Raw genomic sequence first — 14,891 nt, forward strand, 5'->3', positions numbered from 1 at the left:
GTGTGTGTGTGTGTGTGTGTGTGTGTGTGTGTGTGTGTGTGTGTGTGATGGCATGCATATGGAGATAAGAGATAGAGAGGTCTGAATATAACATCTGGGAGCTGGTTCTCTCTTTCCATCGTTGGGATACAGAGGTCAGATTCAGGTTGGGGACTGAACTCAGGCCGTCTAATATGCTTGGCAAGGTGTCTACCTGTGAGCCATCTTGCCAGCCCAGGGAATAATATTCTCAATACACTTTCTTAACTATAAAACAGGCCGGAACCAGTTCTGAGTTTACATTTTCTTGCTGGTTCCGGATACTCCGAAAAGTTTCATGGTCTGCACAGTGAATGAGTCTTTGTGCATACAGGGCTTCCCAACTGGCCAAATGCAATTAACTTGCTGTTCCGGAGTTGAGAGAGCAGTTAGTTTCCCATGCACTCTTTATAAGGGGCAGCTGGTTACTTTGCAAGGGCACAGGCTCTAATAAAACTATCAAAGTCATTATGAGTTTCAGGATATTAGTAGCTCTCAATAAAGAAAAAGGCTAACTTCCAAAAGGGGAATACACTGTATTCCAGGCTACAGCCAGAATTAAGAACACACTGAGGATCTTCCTGCAGCCAACGAGCTGAGAATATAGAAGGGCAGAGGGCAGACACGGTTGCTGGGAAGAGAAATAGGGTGGGCTATGATGTGAAGGTGGAGGAAGAAATCCCAGGGAGAGATGAAAGGAGAAAAAGACTTTGGAATTTTAGGATTAAGGTCCATGCTCTGGGATGAAGACAGCGGCTCATTTCCTTATTTGTATAATTCTCTACATAACACCTGCGAGTCAGCCAGTACCTCTGAGCTGCAGACCTTTCTTTCTCTTAGGCCCTTCCCAAACCCGCAATTCTCTAAACACAACAACCAGGGCTGGGGCTGGCCCAGAGAAGAAATGAGAAGGCGTGGGGAGACAAGAGAAAGAACAAGAGAATTGTTAGCACACAGATTAAAAATAAAAAAATAAAAAAAATCCTACCCTGGGGTTAGACTTCCTGGTCAACTTAATTTGGCTTGGGATCACCATAGAAATTCCTATCTTGATGTTAACATGGTGATTTTAGAAACGTTTAATAGAGAAAGGAAGACCTGCTTTGAATGTGTGTTATGCCATCCCATGAGCTGGAAGTTTGGACTGAATACAAAGGAGAAAGGCCCATCCCTCTGCTGCCTGATTTCAGGTGCATCCTTACACTTCTGAAGGATGTTTTTCCTGCCACTACAGGCTGTCCCCTCAACTTGTCCAAAGAAACTCTCCCTTCCTTAAAAAGAAAAAAAAAATTCTCATCACAGTATCGGCAGGTCAAACTGTGACCACAAGCCATCTGAGACTTGAAGGATGGCTCACGAGAACTGTATGTGATAAATTTCCTCCTCGGGGAACAGAACTTCACACAAAACATGAACTCACGTTCTCAAGGCATGAGGATCTTCCACTCACACCCTCTTTGGGAATCAACCCTGATCCTAGCAGGGGCTAGCCACAAGGGTGGCAGAGACCATCCTTCTGGGCTCAGCACATGCCTTCAATCTCTCCTCTGAAAGAGTTAAGAGTAAAGACTGAGCCTCTTTTCAAGTCATGAAATATATATTCTTAATCTGTATTCCCAAATATCCAAGCACCCTTCAAGGCATAGGGCATATTCCCCATGCCTTGGAATATGATTAAGATGTTCAAAATCACAGCCAAGGACATCGACCAATGAAGATTTCATTTTTTTCATTGGAATAAAATTTTATCCATTTGAAAAAAAAGGCACTTAAGAACTGGAGATGGAAGTGAAACAGCTTTTCCTCTTTCCTGGTTTACCAATCCATTATCACAAAGTGGGGTTACATAACCAGCATTCCACATGTGAAGTGGTTCAGCCGCTCATGGGAACAACTAGACCTCTGCAGATCAGAAGGGATTCTGTAATCCAAACTCCACGTGACTTAATTCTTATTAAGAGCATGACAATGACTTCCTTTATAATCGACAACATTTATGGCTTCTAAGACATTCAGATGTTATGCCCTCAGAACCGCCTTGTGCTCTGGGGTGGGAGCAGGCCTGTGTGATTCTGCCCACGTGACCCTGGACAAAGCAATATCAAGCTGCAGACTCTAGACCGGGAAGCCTCTTACTGTACTCACTCCATCAGATTCCTAGTCTAGGGTTCCTGAAACCTCCACACAGTGATCAGTGAGGACAGATCTCAGCTTATGTAAGCTGTCCAAATGCCAAACACATTTAAACTTAGATTTAACTCATTTGCATACACTTCTAACTAATCATTATTACAAAGATTTTGGTCAAAAGAATAACACTTTTCAGAAGTTGGGCTGGAACTGAATTGTCTTCTAGCTGGCTTTGTTATTATGTAGATTAAGATATTTTCTCAGCAAGCCTACATGTGATAATGCAGCAAATTGTTAGACACAAACAACATCAATTCACAGCTGAGATAGCTCAGTGGTTAAGAACATTGGCTGTTCTACCAAAGAACCTGGGTGTGATTCTCAGTACCCAATGGCAGCTTACAACCATCCATAACTCTGTTTTCAGAACATCTGATGCTCTATTCTGGTCTCTTTGGGCATCAAGCACACAAGTAGACACGTAGACAAACAGGGAGATAAAATGCAACACACATAAAATAAAATCAATAATTAAAAAAACCAAACAGTTGAAAATAGGAATTCCCTGGTGTCCACACAGAGCTTCTCCCTGCTGAGATGGACAAAGCCTCTGCTAGGTACAGAACAAACTCTGGGTGTTCTCAGTGATTTCTTACATGGGCAAGCAAAGAAGAGATGATCTAGCCACTAACTGAACAAGAATTTACAAGGTGGGGCTGGAGAGATGCTCAGAGGTTAAGAGCACTGCTTGCTCTTCCAGAGGTCCTGAGTTCAATTCCCAGCAACCACATGGTGGCTCAGAACCATCTATAATGAAATCTGGTGTCCTTTTCTGTTGTTCAGGTGTATATGCAGGCAGAACATTGTATACATAATAAAATAAATAAATCTTAAAAAAAATTTACAAGGCTATTAGTGTTAGCTTAATACCAGTTTCTCTGGGGAGTAAAACATGTTCAAGACCATGTTTTTATCTTCCAGCCATATAGAGCAATAAAAGGCACAGAAATTCACGGGAAGCAAACAGGAATATTCCCTAGGCTTGGCCAAGATCTTGAGGATGAATGGAGATAGCATAGTTTTCTTAGCAGGAATAACGGCTTCACTATGGAAAATAAGGGTAGAAGTAAATTGTCATGGCAATGAATATAAGCCTGCATTGTGGTATGTTTGCACAAAGCTCTTCTACTGTATCCGCCCCCAAATGCCATCCCAAGAACTCTGGGGTGTTGAGGTACACTCCAAAAATTCAGCTTACTAAAAGGGCTGCTGGCGTGTCTAGACTATAGAATCTAAAAGAGAGAAATGATAAAGAGGGCTTTGGGATAAATGGTTCATTACCTAGGAAGCCAAACCTAACACTCCTGTGAGAGAAAGGGAGGTGACTGACCACAGCCTCAAAGTAGGAATGAGATATCCGTCCAAGGAAGAGAGAACTGAAAGTCTAAAGTAGCACAATGTACAAATGTCCATGGAGAAATGCTGAGCACTGAGGCAGGCAAAAGACTGGCACTAGGTCAATGCTTTCTGAAAATGAGTCTCAAGCTTCTGGAAAGTATCCCGAAAATGAGAAAAAATTGGTTACTTTTACAAGTGTAAGGAGTGCAACTCGGAGATAAGGTCATCTGGGTCTGTACAAAGCATGAAGTTAAAATGAAAAAGAAAGAATAATTAACACACACACACATACACACTCAGAGAGAGAGAGAGAGAGAGAGAGAGAATAAGAGCAACAAAGCCTTCTTTCCAAATTGGGCTACTAGCAGAAGTGGCAGGAAGACAGGCAGAATGAGGGCAAGAGCCAACCTGGCCTGTGGCAGGATGGGCCATTCCAGAGCCAGAACTTATAATAACACAGAGATATACAACATGAGATGAGTCATGACAGCCAACAAGCAGGAAACTGAATGGTTTCTATGAATTTAAGCTGTCCACAGCCATCCCATAAGCCATGTCACAGGGAAAGCTTGGTGCTAGTCAAGAATCTTCCTCTGCTAAGGACAGAGAAGACAGGCTTTCCACCTGTCCCCATGGTGGCTGTGTGTCCATCTTTCCCCACAGTGGCTGTGTGTACATCCCTCCCAACTTTCTTCCCTGCAGAGGAACTAGATCTTTGGGAAAGAGCCATAAGCCGAACTCAGTGCACTACTCATAGCTACAGGTAACGTCCACGCTAGTTCAAGCAGGTGCAGTTGTGTGTGTATGCATCTATGGATGCATGTATGTACTCTTGCATGTCTAGGAGAGATGCCCTTTTGAGTCTGGGAGGACCATCTGAAGTAGCCAAGTCTCCACTCTGATCCTGTGTGACCTAGCTCGGCCCCATTAATGGATAATTCTGGAGCCCATTGCTTAGACCCATTTATTTCTTCAAGAAACAAACCCTTCCCCTTTGCTTTTCCTCTCACCATCAGCAATCTCCATTCCTCAATGGAAAGAAAGGGCTAGGATTACGCATAAGTATCTGTCCAGGAAGCATTCCTCTTTTCACTGATCACAGCGCCCACCGTGGCCGGCCATCCTCTAAGGATGACCTCTCAGTGCAGAACTTGGCCCCACACTCCCATCTGGAGGTGAAGTCTAGAAAATGAATTCCTCTCCTTTTATCTCTCTTACAGAGCCTGTACCCTGGGATGGTAATTAAGGCTCATATACACGGGCTTGGGCGTTACCTCTTCTTCCGACTTTAAGTACATACAATGGAAATTAGTCTCCCTGAAGCTTCCAAGAACTGCCCTGGTATAGAGCCTGGGAGAGTGGCACCAAAGCAGGTGTGCCTCCATATATATGTAATGCCTGATAATCTAATTAGTTACATGGGAGTTGTTTTAAATGCCTCCATTTGTTTCCTGCCCAGTTGTACAAATCAATCACCAAGTCCTAGCAAGTCCTAGGCATTTGGCCACCACCCTGCTTCTGCTCTGGTGATCATCACCTCCATCAGGCACCACCCTAAGAGACTCCTTCCTCCTTGATTCATTTCCAGTTCCACGTGCTTTCAGCACATGTGCCTTATTGCTGTGATCAGCGGACTCTATAAAATCTGATTGAAAAATCATATTCCAGAGGCTGAGGATACAGTTTAGCTGATAGAGTGTTTGCCTGGTACACATTTGGGTCTGGGTTCAAATTCCAAGACTGCAAACGAAACAAAACGAACACATACAACATCATCTTGTACAGTGAATCTGAACTCTTGATGAGAACACACATGGCTTTTCCCGATAAGCTCATTCTCAGCACCCACTTTACTGTCATCTCAGAGTTTCCTTTCTCCCTCTGTTCCTTCACAGACTTCTTACAGTTCTCAAAGAACTGTGTGACTTCCAACCCTGACTTCCTTCCCCTACCTATCTGGAAAGACCCCACTAGTCTAGGAAGTCTTGGCTAAAAGGTCACAGATACTCTGGTCTCACCAACATCCTCCCAACTCCATAATTTCACATGATTGTCTTTTGTGCATGCCCATCCCTCCACTGGTTGATGAAATCTCAGGCTGTCAACTTTTGCTGAATGAATCCATGAATTAACACACAGATGGGAGATATTGAGAGATGTTGGTGTGAAATACAGACATAGGAACACTGGGGTATGGAGACTAACTGGCGCAGTCACAGGGCGACCTGACTACCCAGAAAGAACACAGTGGCTTACAAATTAGAAGACAGAGGCTACTATCCCAAGACAGTGCAGAACAACCCTTCTGAGAAAGAGCAAAAATAAAAGAAAGATGTAGGGACCAGAAAGACGGCTCAGAGGTTAAGAGTACTGCTATGGAGAACCTGGGTTGGGTTCCCAGCATCTAACAACCATGTGTAACTCCAGTTTCAGAGGATCTAGAGCCCTGTTCTGGTCTCCTTACGTACAGTTAGCATGTGACACAGATGTGCATGAAAGCAAAACACACATACACAAGAAATAAAGATAAATAAATCTTAAAAGAAGAAAGGAACAAGTAAGGGCAAAGACTAATTACTGCATAAAAGGTTCTGGAAGGAGAGCATGGTCTGGGAAAAAGCTGTCAGCTTTTTGAGCTGCTTGATCAACCCGGACAAAACGAACATGGCTGGGAGGTCTACCATTGCACAAGTTTCTACAGTCCTGTGCATAGTACTTCTATAAGGACATTTAGCCAACTTCGTGGAGGACTGAAGACTCTCCTGTCAGTAAAAATTGTGATCAAGAATTATGGTCTCCAAATACCTGATGCAATCCTTCTCATCCAGGGTTTTAAACATCCTCTTGCCTCTTTGAATATGCTCATTGTTTACTTTGCCACATGTATTCCCAAGGAAACACCTTGTCAGTCTCAAATAAATATCACCTTTTAAACACTTTGTTTATTTATTCATCTATTTATTCATTTATTTATTTTAGTAGAATCTCCCTGATTGCTTTTTCTTTTGATTGACAAGTTTATTCTGAGCTGATAATACCACAGTGGAAAAGAAGAATTACTGCATCAGTGTGAAAGGACACTTGGGTAAAAACAATAAAACTATGGTATGGAGTTATGTAAATCGAACCTATACAATATACATACCTACCTACATACATACAATTCTTTTTATTAAGATAAATTTTAATAAGGTCTTGCTGATGTTGTTTTTAATAGCAGGTATTAATACCCTAGGACATCCTTTGCTACACCGTCTGAAAAAAAATAGTTTTTCTCATACTAATTTTTCCTGAAATACAGTTTCTTTTCAGTTCTGAATCATTCTTTAACAATAAGGTAGCTTTTTCCAGTTTAGATTCTCTAGGCACAGATACCAACTCAACAAAATTATAGGTTTTTATAGGGCAAGAACTGAGGCTACATATGTTTGAAAAGAAGAGCTGAATTTCTTGCATTTAAACATGAGGTTTTGTGATCTCGTATTAGCAGCTGTCACTGATCTTCCTACAAATAGGAAGCTCATGACAAACATGGCTGACTCACAGGTGAGTCAGTGCAAGCCCATGCTACTGCAAGCAGCCAACAACTGGGCAGAGTAGGCTCATGACAAAATCTTACTCTTCTCAGTCTAATGATCCCAAATTTGTGTTTTCACAACTCCCTGCTCAAATGTGTATGGCGTGGAGACAGCAGAATAATGGCTGTGGCTAAGACAGCACTAAGCATGACTAAAGTACAGATGGTCCTACTTTAAACAACGAGGCTGTGTCCCGGGAAGCCACTATAAGATCAGAATACATTAGGCTGAAGCATCCTGAAGGATCACAAAATCGAGGCACTGTGGTCTGAATGTGAAATGTGCCCCCACAGGTTTATGTGTTTGAATACTTGGTTCTCAGCTGCTGATGCTATTCTGGGCAGTTGTGGAACGTTTAAGAAATCTAGCTGGAGGAAGTGGGTCACTTGTGGGGAGGGAGGAGAGGTAGTGGGGGCTACAGCCAGGCCCTACTTCTGAGCCAATCTACTCTGCTTGCTACTTTGCTGAGATCTGAGCATGCACCCTCATGATCCTGTTGCCATGCCTTAGGGACTAGACCTTCTCAATCCATGAGCCAAAAGAAATACCTTTAAACTAGGCTATTTTTGTCAGATATTTGGTTTCAGGCAATGAGAAGCATAATTAATACTAGAGCCATATCTAAACTATCCTTAATGTGTGACTTGGTCTATCTGCTTTTGTTTGTATGTATTTTGGTTTTCAAGACAGGATCACTCTGTGTAGCCTTGGCTCTCTGGGACTCTCTTTGTACACCAGGCTGGCCTCAAAGTCACAGATATCCACCTGCCTCTGCCTCCCCAAGTCCTGGGATTAAAGGTATGTGCCACTATTCCTGGCTTCTGCTTTCATTTTTATGACCTTCTATAATGAATTGTGAATAATTTTTTTTTTTTGAGACAGGGTTTCTCTGTGTAGCCTTGGCTGTCCTGGACTCACTTTGTAGATCAGGCTGGCCTCAAACTCACAGAGATCTGTCTGCCTCTGCCTCTGCCTCCTGAGTTCTGGGATTAAAGGCACATGCCTGGCTTTTAAAATTTTTCTTAAACTATTGATTGCAGAAATACATATGAATGATGTCATTTCAGAGATCACTCCTGGCCACTGACACCCTCTGGGTAGATTCTCTTATCATACTGACTAATGAAATTTGGGGTTTAGCTACTGTGGTGGCTTTAGCCATAAGCGTGGGTACTTGAACACTTGGTCTCTGGCTAGCAGTGCTATTTGGGGAGCTTGTAGAACCCTTAGGAGGTGGAGCCCTGCTAGAGGAAGTACATCACTGGGGACAGGCTTCGAGAATTTGTAGCCTCATTCATGGCTCACTCTTTGTTTCCTGTTCCAGCTGCCTGCTGCCATACCGGCCTCTGTCATTATGGAGTCTCTCTCTGAACCCATAATCCAAAACAAGCTTTTTCTTCCGTGTGTCACTTCCAGTCATGGTGTTTTATCCCAGTAAGGAAGGTTAACTAAGACAGCTATACCTCGCTTTTCAAGGAAAATAAACCTGGCAGAAATATTTCTGCCTCAGTTTCGTTTCTGTTGCTGTGACAGATAACCCAGACAAAAAGTAGCAAAGAGAAGGGAGGGATTTATTTAGCTCACAATCTCAAGCTGCAAGCCACCTTTTCAGGGAAGTCAAGGCAGGAACCCAGGCAATTCATCACATTACATCCACAGTCAAGAGCAAAGAGATCTAACACTTGCTCTCCTTTCTCATACTGTTCAGAACCCTGTACCTAGGGAATGGAGCCACCCACATTGGGTTGTATCTTCCTACATCCATTAACAAACTAAACAATTCCCCACAGACATGCCCAATGACTAACATGATGTAGACAACTCCTCCTTAAGACTCTCTTCCCCGGTTATTCCAGGTTGTGTCAAGCTGGCAGCTAAAGCCAGCCAACAAGCTGTTCACTTCATATTGTTATTGTAAAACCCTAAGCTCATTTCCCATTGTTTACTTATAATGGGATAGAATCCAAAGTCCTCTGTGTGTAGTTTAATTCATCACTATGAAGGGAATACTTTATGTCCCTTAGGTTGCCTCTGCCTGTTATCTCATCACACCAAATCTTCCTTTGTATATGTCGGCACGAGCCTTCTATGGCTTCTGTAACAGATTACCACAATTTTAGCAACTTCACTCATTATCTTACTGCTCTGTGGTTTGGAAATTCACCGCACGTTCTAGTTTCCTTTCTGTTGTAAAATATTCTGACCCAAAGCAACACAGGGAAGAAGGGGTTTATTTGCCTTTGACAGTTGATCATCTCAGGGCAGGAACTCAATCAGAAGCTTGAAGTAGAAACCATGGAGGACCGTGGTTACTAGCTTGATTGCTAGCTTATTCTCTGGCTCACAGCTACCTTTTTATACACCTTAGGTGCTCTTGGCTGAGGAATAGTGCCTCTCATAGTGGACTGGGCCCTCCTTTATCAATTAACAATCAAGAAAATACCCATATTAACCAGATCCAAAGTCTATCTTTTCTATACAATTAGAACTGGCATTGGAACCGACATTGTGAAGGGTCCCCATTGAATTTTACACTTTGGGTATAGAATATATTTCATGTACTGATAGTTAATTTGGGTGTGTGATGTTTTTATTTATTTGCAAGGTTTTCTTAATAACAAAACACATATATTTTTTTAAAGGGACAATGCCTCATAGAAATGTCCACAAGGCCAATCTGGTCTGGACAATTTGTCAGTCACGGTTCCCTTTTAAGGTATGTAGGCTGACAAATTAACTAGCACACGTATCTTAATGGGCAACATTCAGGTGCTGTTGAAGGAGGACTGCTTTCTTGCTTCTGCAGCTGCCCACATTGTCTTGGGAGACCCTTCCATCTTCAAAGCCAGCAGCAGCCCGTGGAGTGTTTCCCAAGACACCACTGAATGCTTCCTTAGCCTCCGAGAGCCCTATGATGACACAGGGCCCACATGGATGATTCAGAATTATCTTCCCACTTCAAGGTTCTTTCTCCTTCATATCCAGAAAGTCTCATCATGATCACGCATGGATGTATATTCCTATCCACCGTAAAAGGCTCCTTCTGTATGGAGGACCCACTTCCCTGCTTAAAAGACTCTGAGGCCATTCTCAGAATTCCCCGAGAGTTTGCACAGAGTCACTGCTTCCTTGACAAGGCCTTTTCCTCCTTCAAACCCAAGGAGGCCATTTTTTTTCTCTGCCTCCTCAGGCCCACACACATACATGGACCGTGATACTTATTTTGTACTATAAGTGATTTGTCTTCGGGCGCCTCGCTCCAGCTAGATGGTGAGTCATGATGTCTTACTCATCCTTGCTGCTTCAGGAACCTCACCATAAAAGTTTGTGGGGAAGAAAACTTAAGGTGATATTTTAATGCGGGAAGAGACCTCAGGTGGAGGCAGAGGTAAGACCAATAAATTTGTGGAGCCTCTGTTTGGACCATAACGGTTGAATGACTCTGACAGCCTTTTATTACTTATGGCCACATAATCAACCAACTCCTATTCTTTTAACCATTCCAGGGAGCTATCACAGCCAATTTATAATCAACCATTTGCACCCTAACACTGATTTTAACTATAATGTGATTGGCCATGGAAACTTTCAAAATTGTAAGTGTTCCCCTGGGTTTAGCTAGAAAAGACAAGTGGTTCCCAAGTGCTAGGATGGATTTTAAGTTAGGCAAATGCTACTTACTGTCTACATATTTTCTGAATTCAAACAAACACACTTGCCTAAGAAAGCTAACCGAGTTGGTCAGAGATTGAAAGCAATTAGGTTACCACAGTAGTCACTGGTACCTAAGTGTCTGGGGGTTCTTGAAAAAAAAAAAAAAAACAACAAAAACAAAAACTCATTGAAAGTTCAAATTAAACAAGAGCTATATTGCTTAAATAGCCTTAAAAATTGAATTATAATCCAAGGGAGGGAGTGCTTGAATAAATTAAGGTCACATGGGGGTGGGAGATCTATTTTTAAAGTAAATGGTCTGTCATGTATATCTAGTGTCACTAGCAAAACCATGGGGTACAGAAATACAAACATAGAAACTCCCATAAAACCTCTGTGCTCTGCAGCTGAGCTTCAAAGACCCAATTTAAGCAGGAAGGAGAGATTAGCACCTGTTTTGTCACTTGAATACAAAGTCCACTTTGTTGTTTTTCTCCACAAGTAATAGTAAAACGCTCTTAGTCCTGAAGGCTGAATTTAGTTAATGTAAGGTTGTGAGAACACAGGTTTGCTAAGCGTTGTCAAGGGCACCGGGTAGTTACATTACATTGCATTTCCCAGCACTGAGAATACTCTGGTAATTTTAGAACCAGATGGAGGCCCATTTATCTATAGGAGATTCCACAGTCACACGAGGTAAGCAAAGTCTCAGCACCCTGCTGAGATCAGAAAGACAAGGCTAAGAAGAGATTTCACTTATCTGTATCTAAAAAGCATGAGGTGTAGCTATATGGAGTAATCATGGCAGATTTTAAAAGTGGTGCATCACACAGAACCAGGAAGCATAACCATTTGTGTGCTGGGGTATTCAACCTTGTAAATATTTTAATAGATGTATCTGGGTAGCTGTAGAGGAAACCAGTAAAGTTGCAGTAGAAGGTACAGATTGCATATTTTGTGCATTAGCACAATGTCTGCAAACTACCTTGCTCTAATTTAGTCTCTCCTGAAAATAATTCTTTTTCTGCCTTGCATATTTCATCCTGAACATTTTACTATGTTGAGTATAGTAGCAACTAAAAAAAAAAAAATGTGTTTCATCTAAAAAAAAAAAAAAAAAAGAAGTGAGAAATCTTCAAAAACCACTGCGTTTCTGCAGTGCCGTTTCCAAGTTCTTAATATAAGGCTAGAGCAAAATAAAGATTGCTGCAGTCACCAAACTTTGAACAAGAGTCTTTCAAAACTATGACAACTGAGCAATAATATTTTTTACAGTTTGAGCCGCGAATGCACCTGCAAACATTTTCTTTTCTTTTTTCCAGGTTGCATTATAAACCTTGGAATTTGCGACCCCAGCCATTTTAAAGAGGGAGACAAGCAACGCTCAGGTGTAAAAAGGATTGACTCTGCATCTTTACTCTTAGTCAAAGAAGCACGTTTCCTCATTCCAGGGGACCAGGCAATTTCGTGTCAACTTGCTATGGTGTCAAATGCGACAAACTCTTAGAGCTCCAGTGACGAGGAGGCAGCTCTCAGCACCGGCTGCTTCCCACACTCCCGCAACATCAGGACGCAGCGCCCTAAAAGCTCACGCCGCCTTCCGGGCAAAGGCTAGTACACCCCTTCCTCTGTCTGGGGAAACTGAGGCACCGTGAGGAGAACGATCCACAGCTCGGCGAAGGCCCCGTCCCTGTGTGGCGTCCTCCTTCTCCCTGGAGACTGGGGAGGCTCAGGGCCAGCGTGCTGTATGGACAGCGCGCTCCTAGCCCTCAGAAGGCTGTGGCATGAGCCTGGGACGCGGCTGTCCCCAACCCGCGGGTACCCGCCCTGCATGTATTTCCAGCATCCTGCGACCAGCCACGAGTTGGGACCGCAGGGCATCTAGGCGCGTAGCTCGGGCGGCCCAGGCATCCTAAAGTTCGGGAGCTCGGGCGGCCACTGACCACAGATCCGCGCGGGTCTCCCTCCTACCGTACCCGCCGCCTAGGCTCGCCCACTCGGTGCCCTCACTGACCTGACACCGCTGCGCCACTCCGGTGGTCGCCGTGCGCCGCTCGCCATGGCCACCCGGAGAGCTCTGCGGCACCCAGCGGGTACCAACCTCCACCGCCTGCGCCTCCTCTCTCTGCGGGCTGCTAGCCCCGCCGCCCGGAGCCGGAGCTTCCCACCTACGGGCGCCGGAGCCGGCGAGAGCCGAGCATGCCCAGTGCGGCTCCCTCCCGGCGGCGCCGAGGCCCGGTGCGCTCTGCAGAGCCGGGTTTTCGGGGCAGCCGAGGCGGAGGCGGGCCGCTGGGGGCGGTGGGCTCCTCCCACCAGGGATGGGCCCGGCGGGGTGCTGGGGAGCACCACCCTCGGCGAGCCCCGCCGCTGGGCGGGACCCGCGCTGCTCCGGCGTGCCGCGGTGCCTTACCCCAGCTCTTCCAGAAGGACCTTGTGGTGCTGGGGCGGCGTGACTGCTAATTGTCGGGGGGCAGGGCGCCGCAGGCGTTGTCACCAACTTTCCTGCGCGTCGCGTCGCAGTGGCGTTCAAGGACACGCAGGGAAAGGCGTCTTCGGATACCATTCTGGATGCCACCGGCAACCAGCCCACCTACACATTAACCTACCTCGTCTCTAAGGCTGTCTGTGACACCACCTCAGGAGCAGGGGAGCCGGGGCCTTCCAGGCGGCCGCGCTGTCACAGCTCAAGCACAGAGGACGCCCCGGAGCGACACGGATAAGACGCAGTGGGGCGCTTGCGGATGGCCTCTGAGTGGTGGGGTTTCGAGGGGACTTATAGAACTGCCCCTTAGAATTAGTTGCAGTTTCGACGGCCTCTCTAGCGAGCATTTGTTGTTTGGGTGGGGAAAATAAGTACTCTAAAAATATTTTAACACCTACATTAAGTTTTCTGTGCACAATCCTGCCATATTAGTGGGTCCCTCCTCCCAACACGCCCCCAGTTCCCCGCCACACATTTCTTCTAAAGAGAGCTATTCAGTTTCTGGGGCAGTGACCAGGCTCCTCCTCCCGGGCTCTTCTTTGCTGCCCCTCCGGCCACGCCCCACACTAGGGCTTTTTTTTTTTTTTTTTAACTCCAGCCACCACCACCACCTCCATATTGGTCATAGGCTGTTGGTAAAACACGGAAAGATGGATTGAGCAAATTAACGCTCCTAAAGTGGCTCTGGCTGTCAGATCCGGTGTGTTTCATTCTGAGTCAGGGACAGCTGTCAAGAAGACAGGAGGCTATTTAAGTGATCCCTGTCCACCTCCTTCTCTATGACTGGCAAATCCAGAGGCAAAGTATTGCCTGTGACCTCAAGACCAGAGCTCGGACCCGCAGAACTGGCTCGGGACCCAACTGAGCATGCTCTGGACAGTGCCAGACTGCTGCACGTGGCTATCTTTGGCATCTGGCGGCCCAAGGTTGAGGAGCACCAAGAAATCAGGGCTCAGGAGACCTGAGGGAGCTGGACTTAGGGCGAGCAATAGCATGGACACATGGGAAGAACGCTGGTGCTTAGGGTCTCCTGTGCCCCATGGATATGTGGGTTCTGGTTTCTAAGCATATCAAAACCCATTCCTTCCCTAAGAGCCTGATAATAGAAAGCATACTTGAACATTAGTTTTCATAGCGCCTTAGCTCATAGAACCTCTCTGCTTCCTCTAAAAAGCCCAATCTTTTCAACTTATTTAGTAAGCATTCTTTATGATTGCAGCTGAGAACTACACGGAATCTATCTCCCTTTGTTCAAGTAAGTCATAGAATATTCTTGTAAAGCATTTTTGTATTCACTTCGTCTCTATTTCTTATCCTCCCCACTCCTTCATCAATGTCATGGAACCTGCAGGACACTCCCATTCTGTCTTAGAAATACTCGTGGCACTGTGCTTGTGTGTGAGAGAGGCTTTCCTTTAAACCCTCAGTCACAGAAGACTGAAGTGGGAAAAGGATACAGGGAAAAGAGAACAGATTTAAGATGAATAAACTCAAGGAGAAAGAGGATAAAGGGAGTAGGAGAAAGGGAGGAGGGAGAAGAGAAGGGAGATGGGGAGACTGCCTCTCACTGAGTTTAAAAAGTTGAATGCCTGTGCTGTTGGTGTTCAGTTCAGGAAGTTGTCTCCTGTGCC

The 14,891-nt window shown here is 44.9% G+C and overlaps 1 protein-coding gene across 1 annotated transcript in view; it reads right to left on the bottom strand.

Moving 5' to 3' along the window:
• Nucleotides 1–12,915, bottom strand: part of Mfap3l (microfibril associated protein 3 like) — a 43,470-nt gene extending 30,555 nt beyond the window's left edge. Inside the window, exon 1 of the mRNA XM_055597897.1 lies at nucleotides 12,793–12,915. The gene's annotated coding sequence lies outside the window, so the exon portion shown is untranslated. The remainder of the gene's footprint in view (nucleotides 1–12,792) is intronic.
• Nucleotides 12,916–14,891: the final 1,976 nt, after the last annotated feature.

Source organism: Psammomys obesus, unplaced genomic scaffold, assembly GCF_907164565.1.
Source record: "Psammomys obesus unplaced genomic scaffold, mPsaObe1.curated_primary_1811, whole genome shotgun sequence".
In the NCBI taxonomy this organism is placed as follows: Eukaryota; Metazoa; Chordata; class Mammalia; order Rodentia; family Muridae; genus Psammomys; species Psammomys obesus.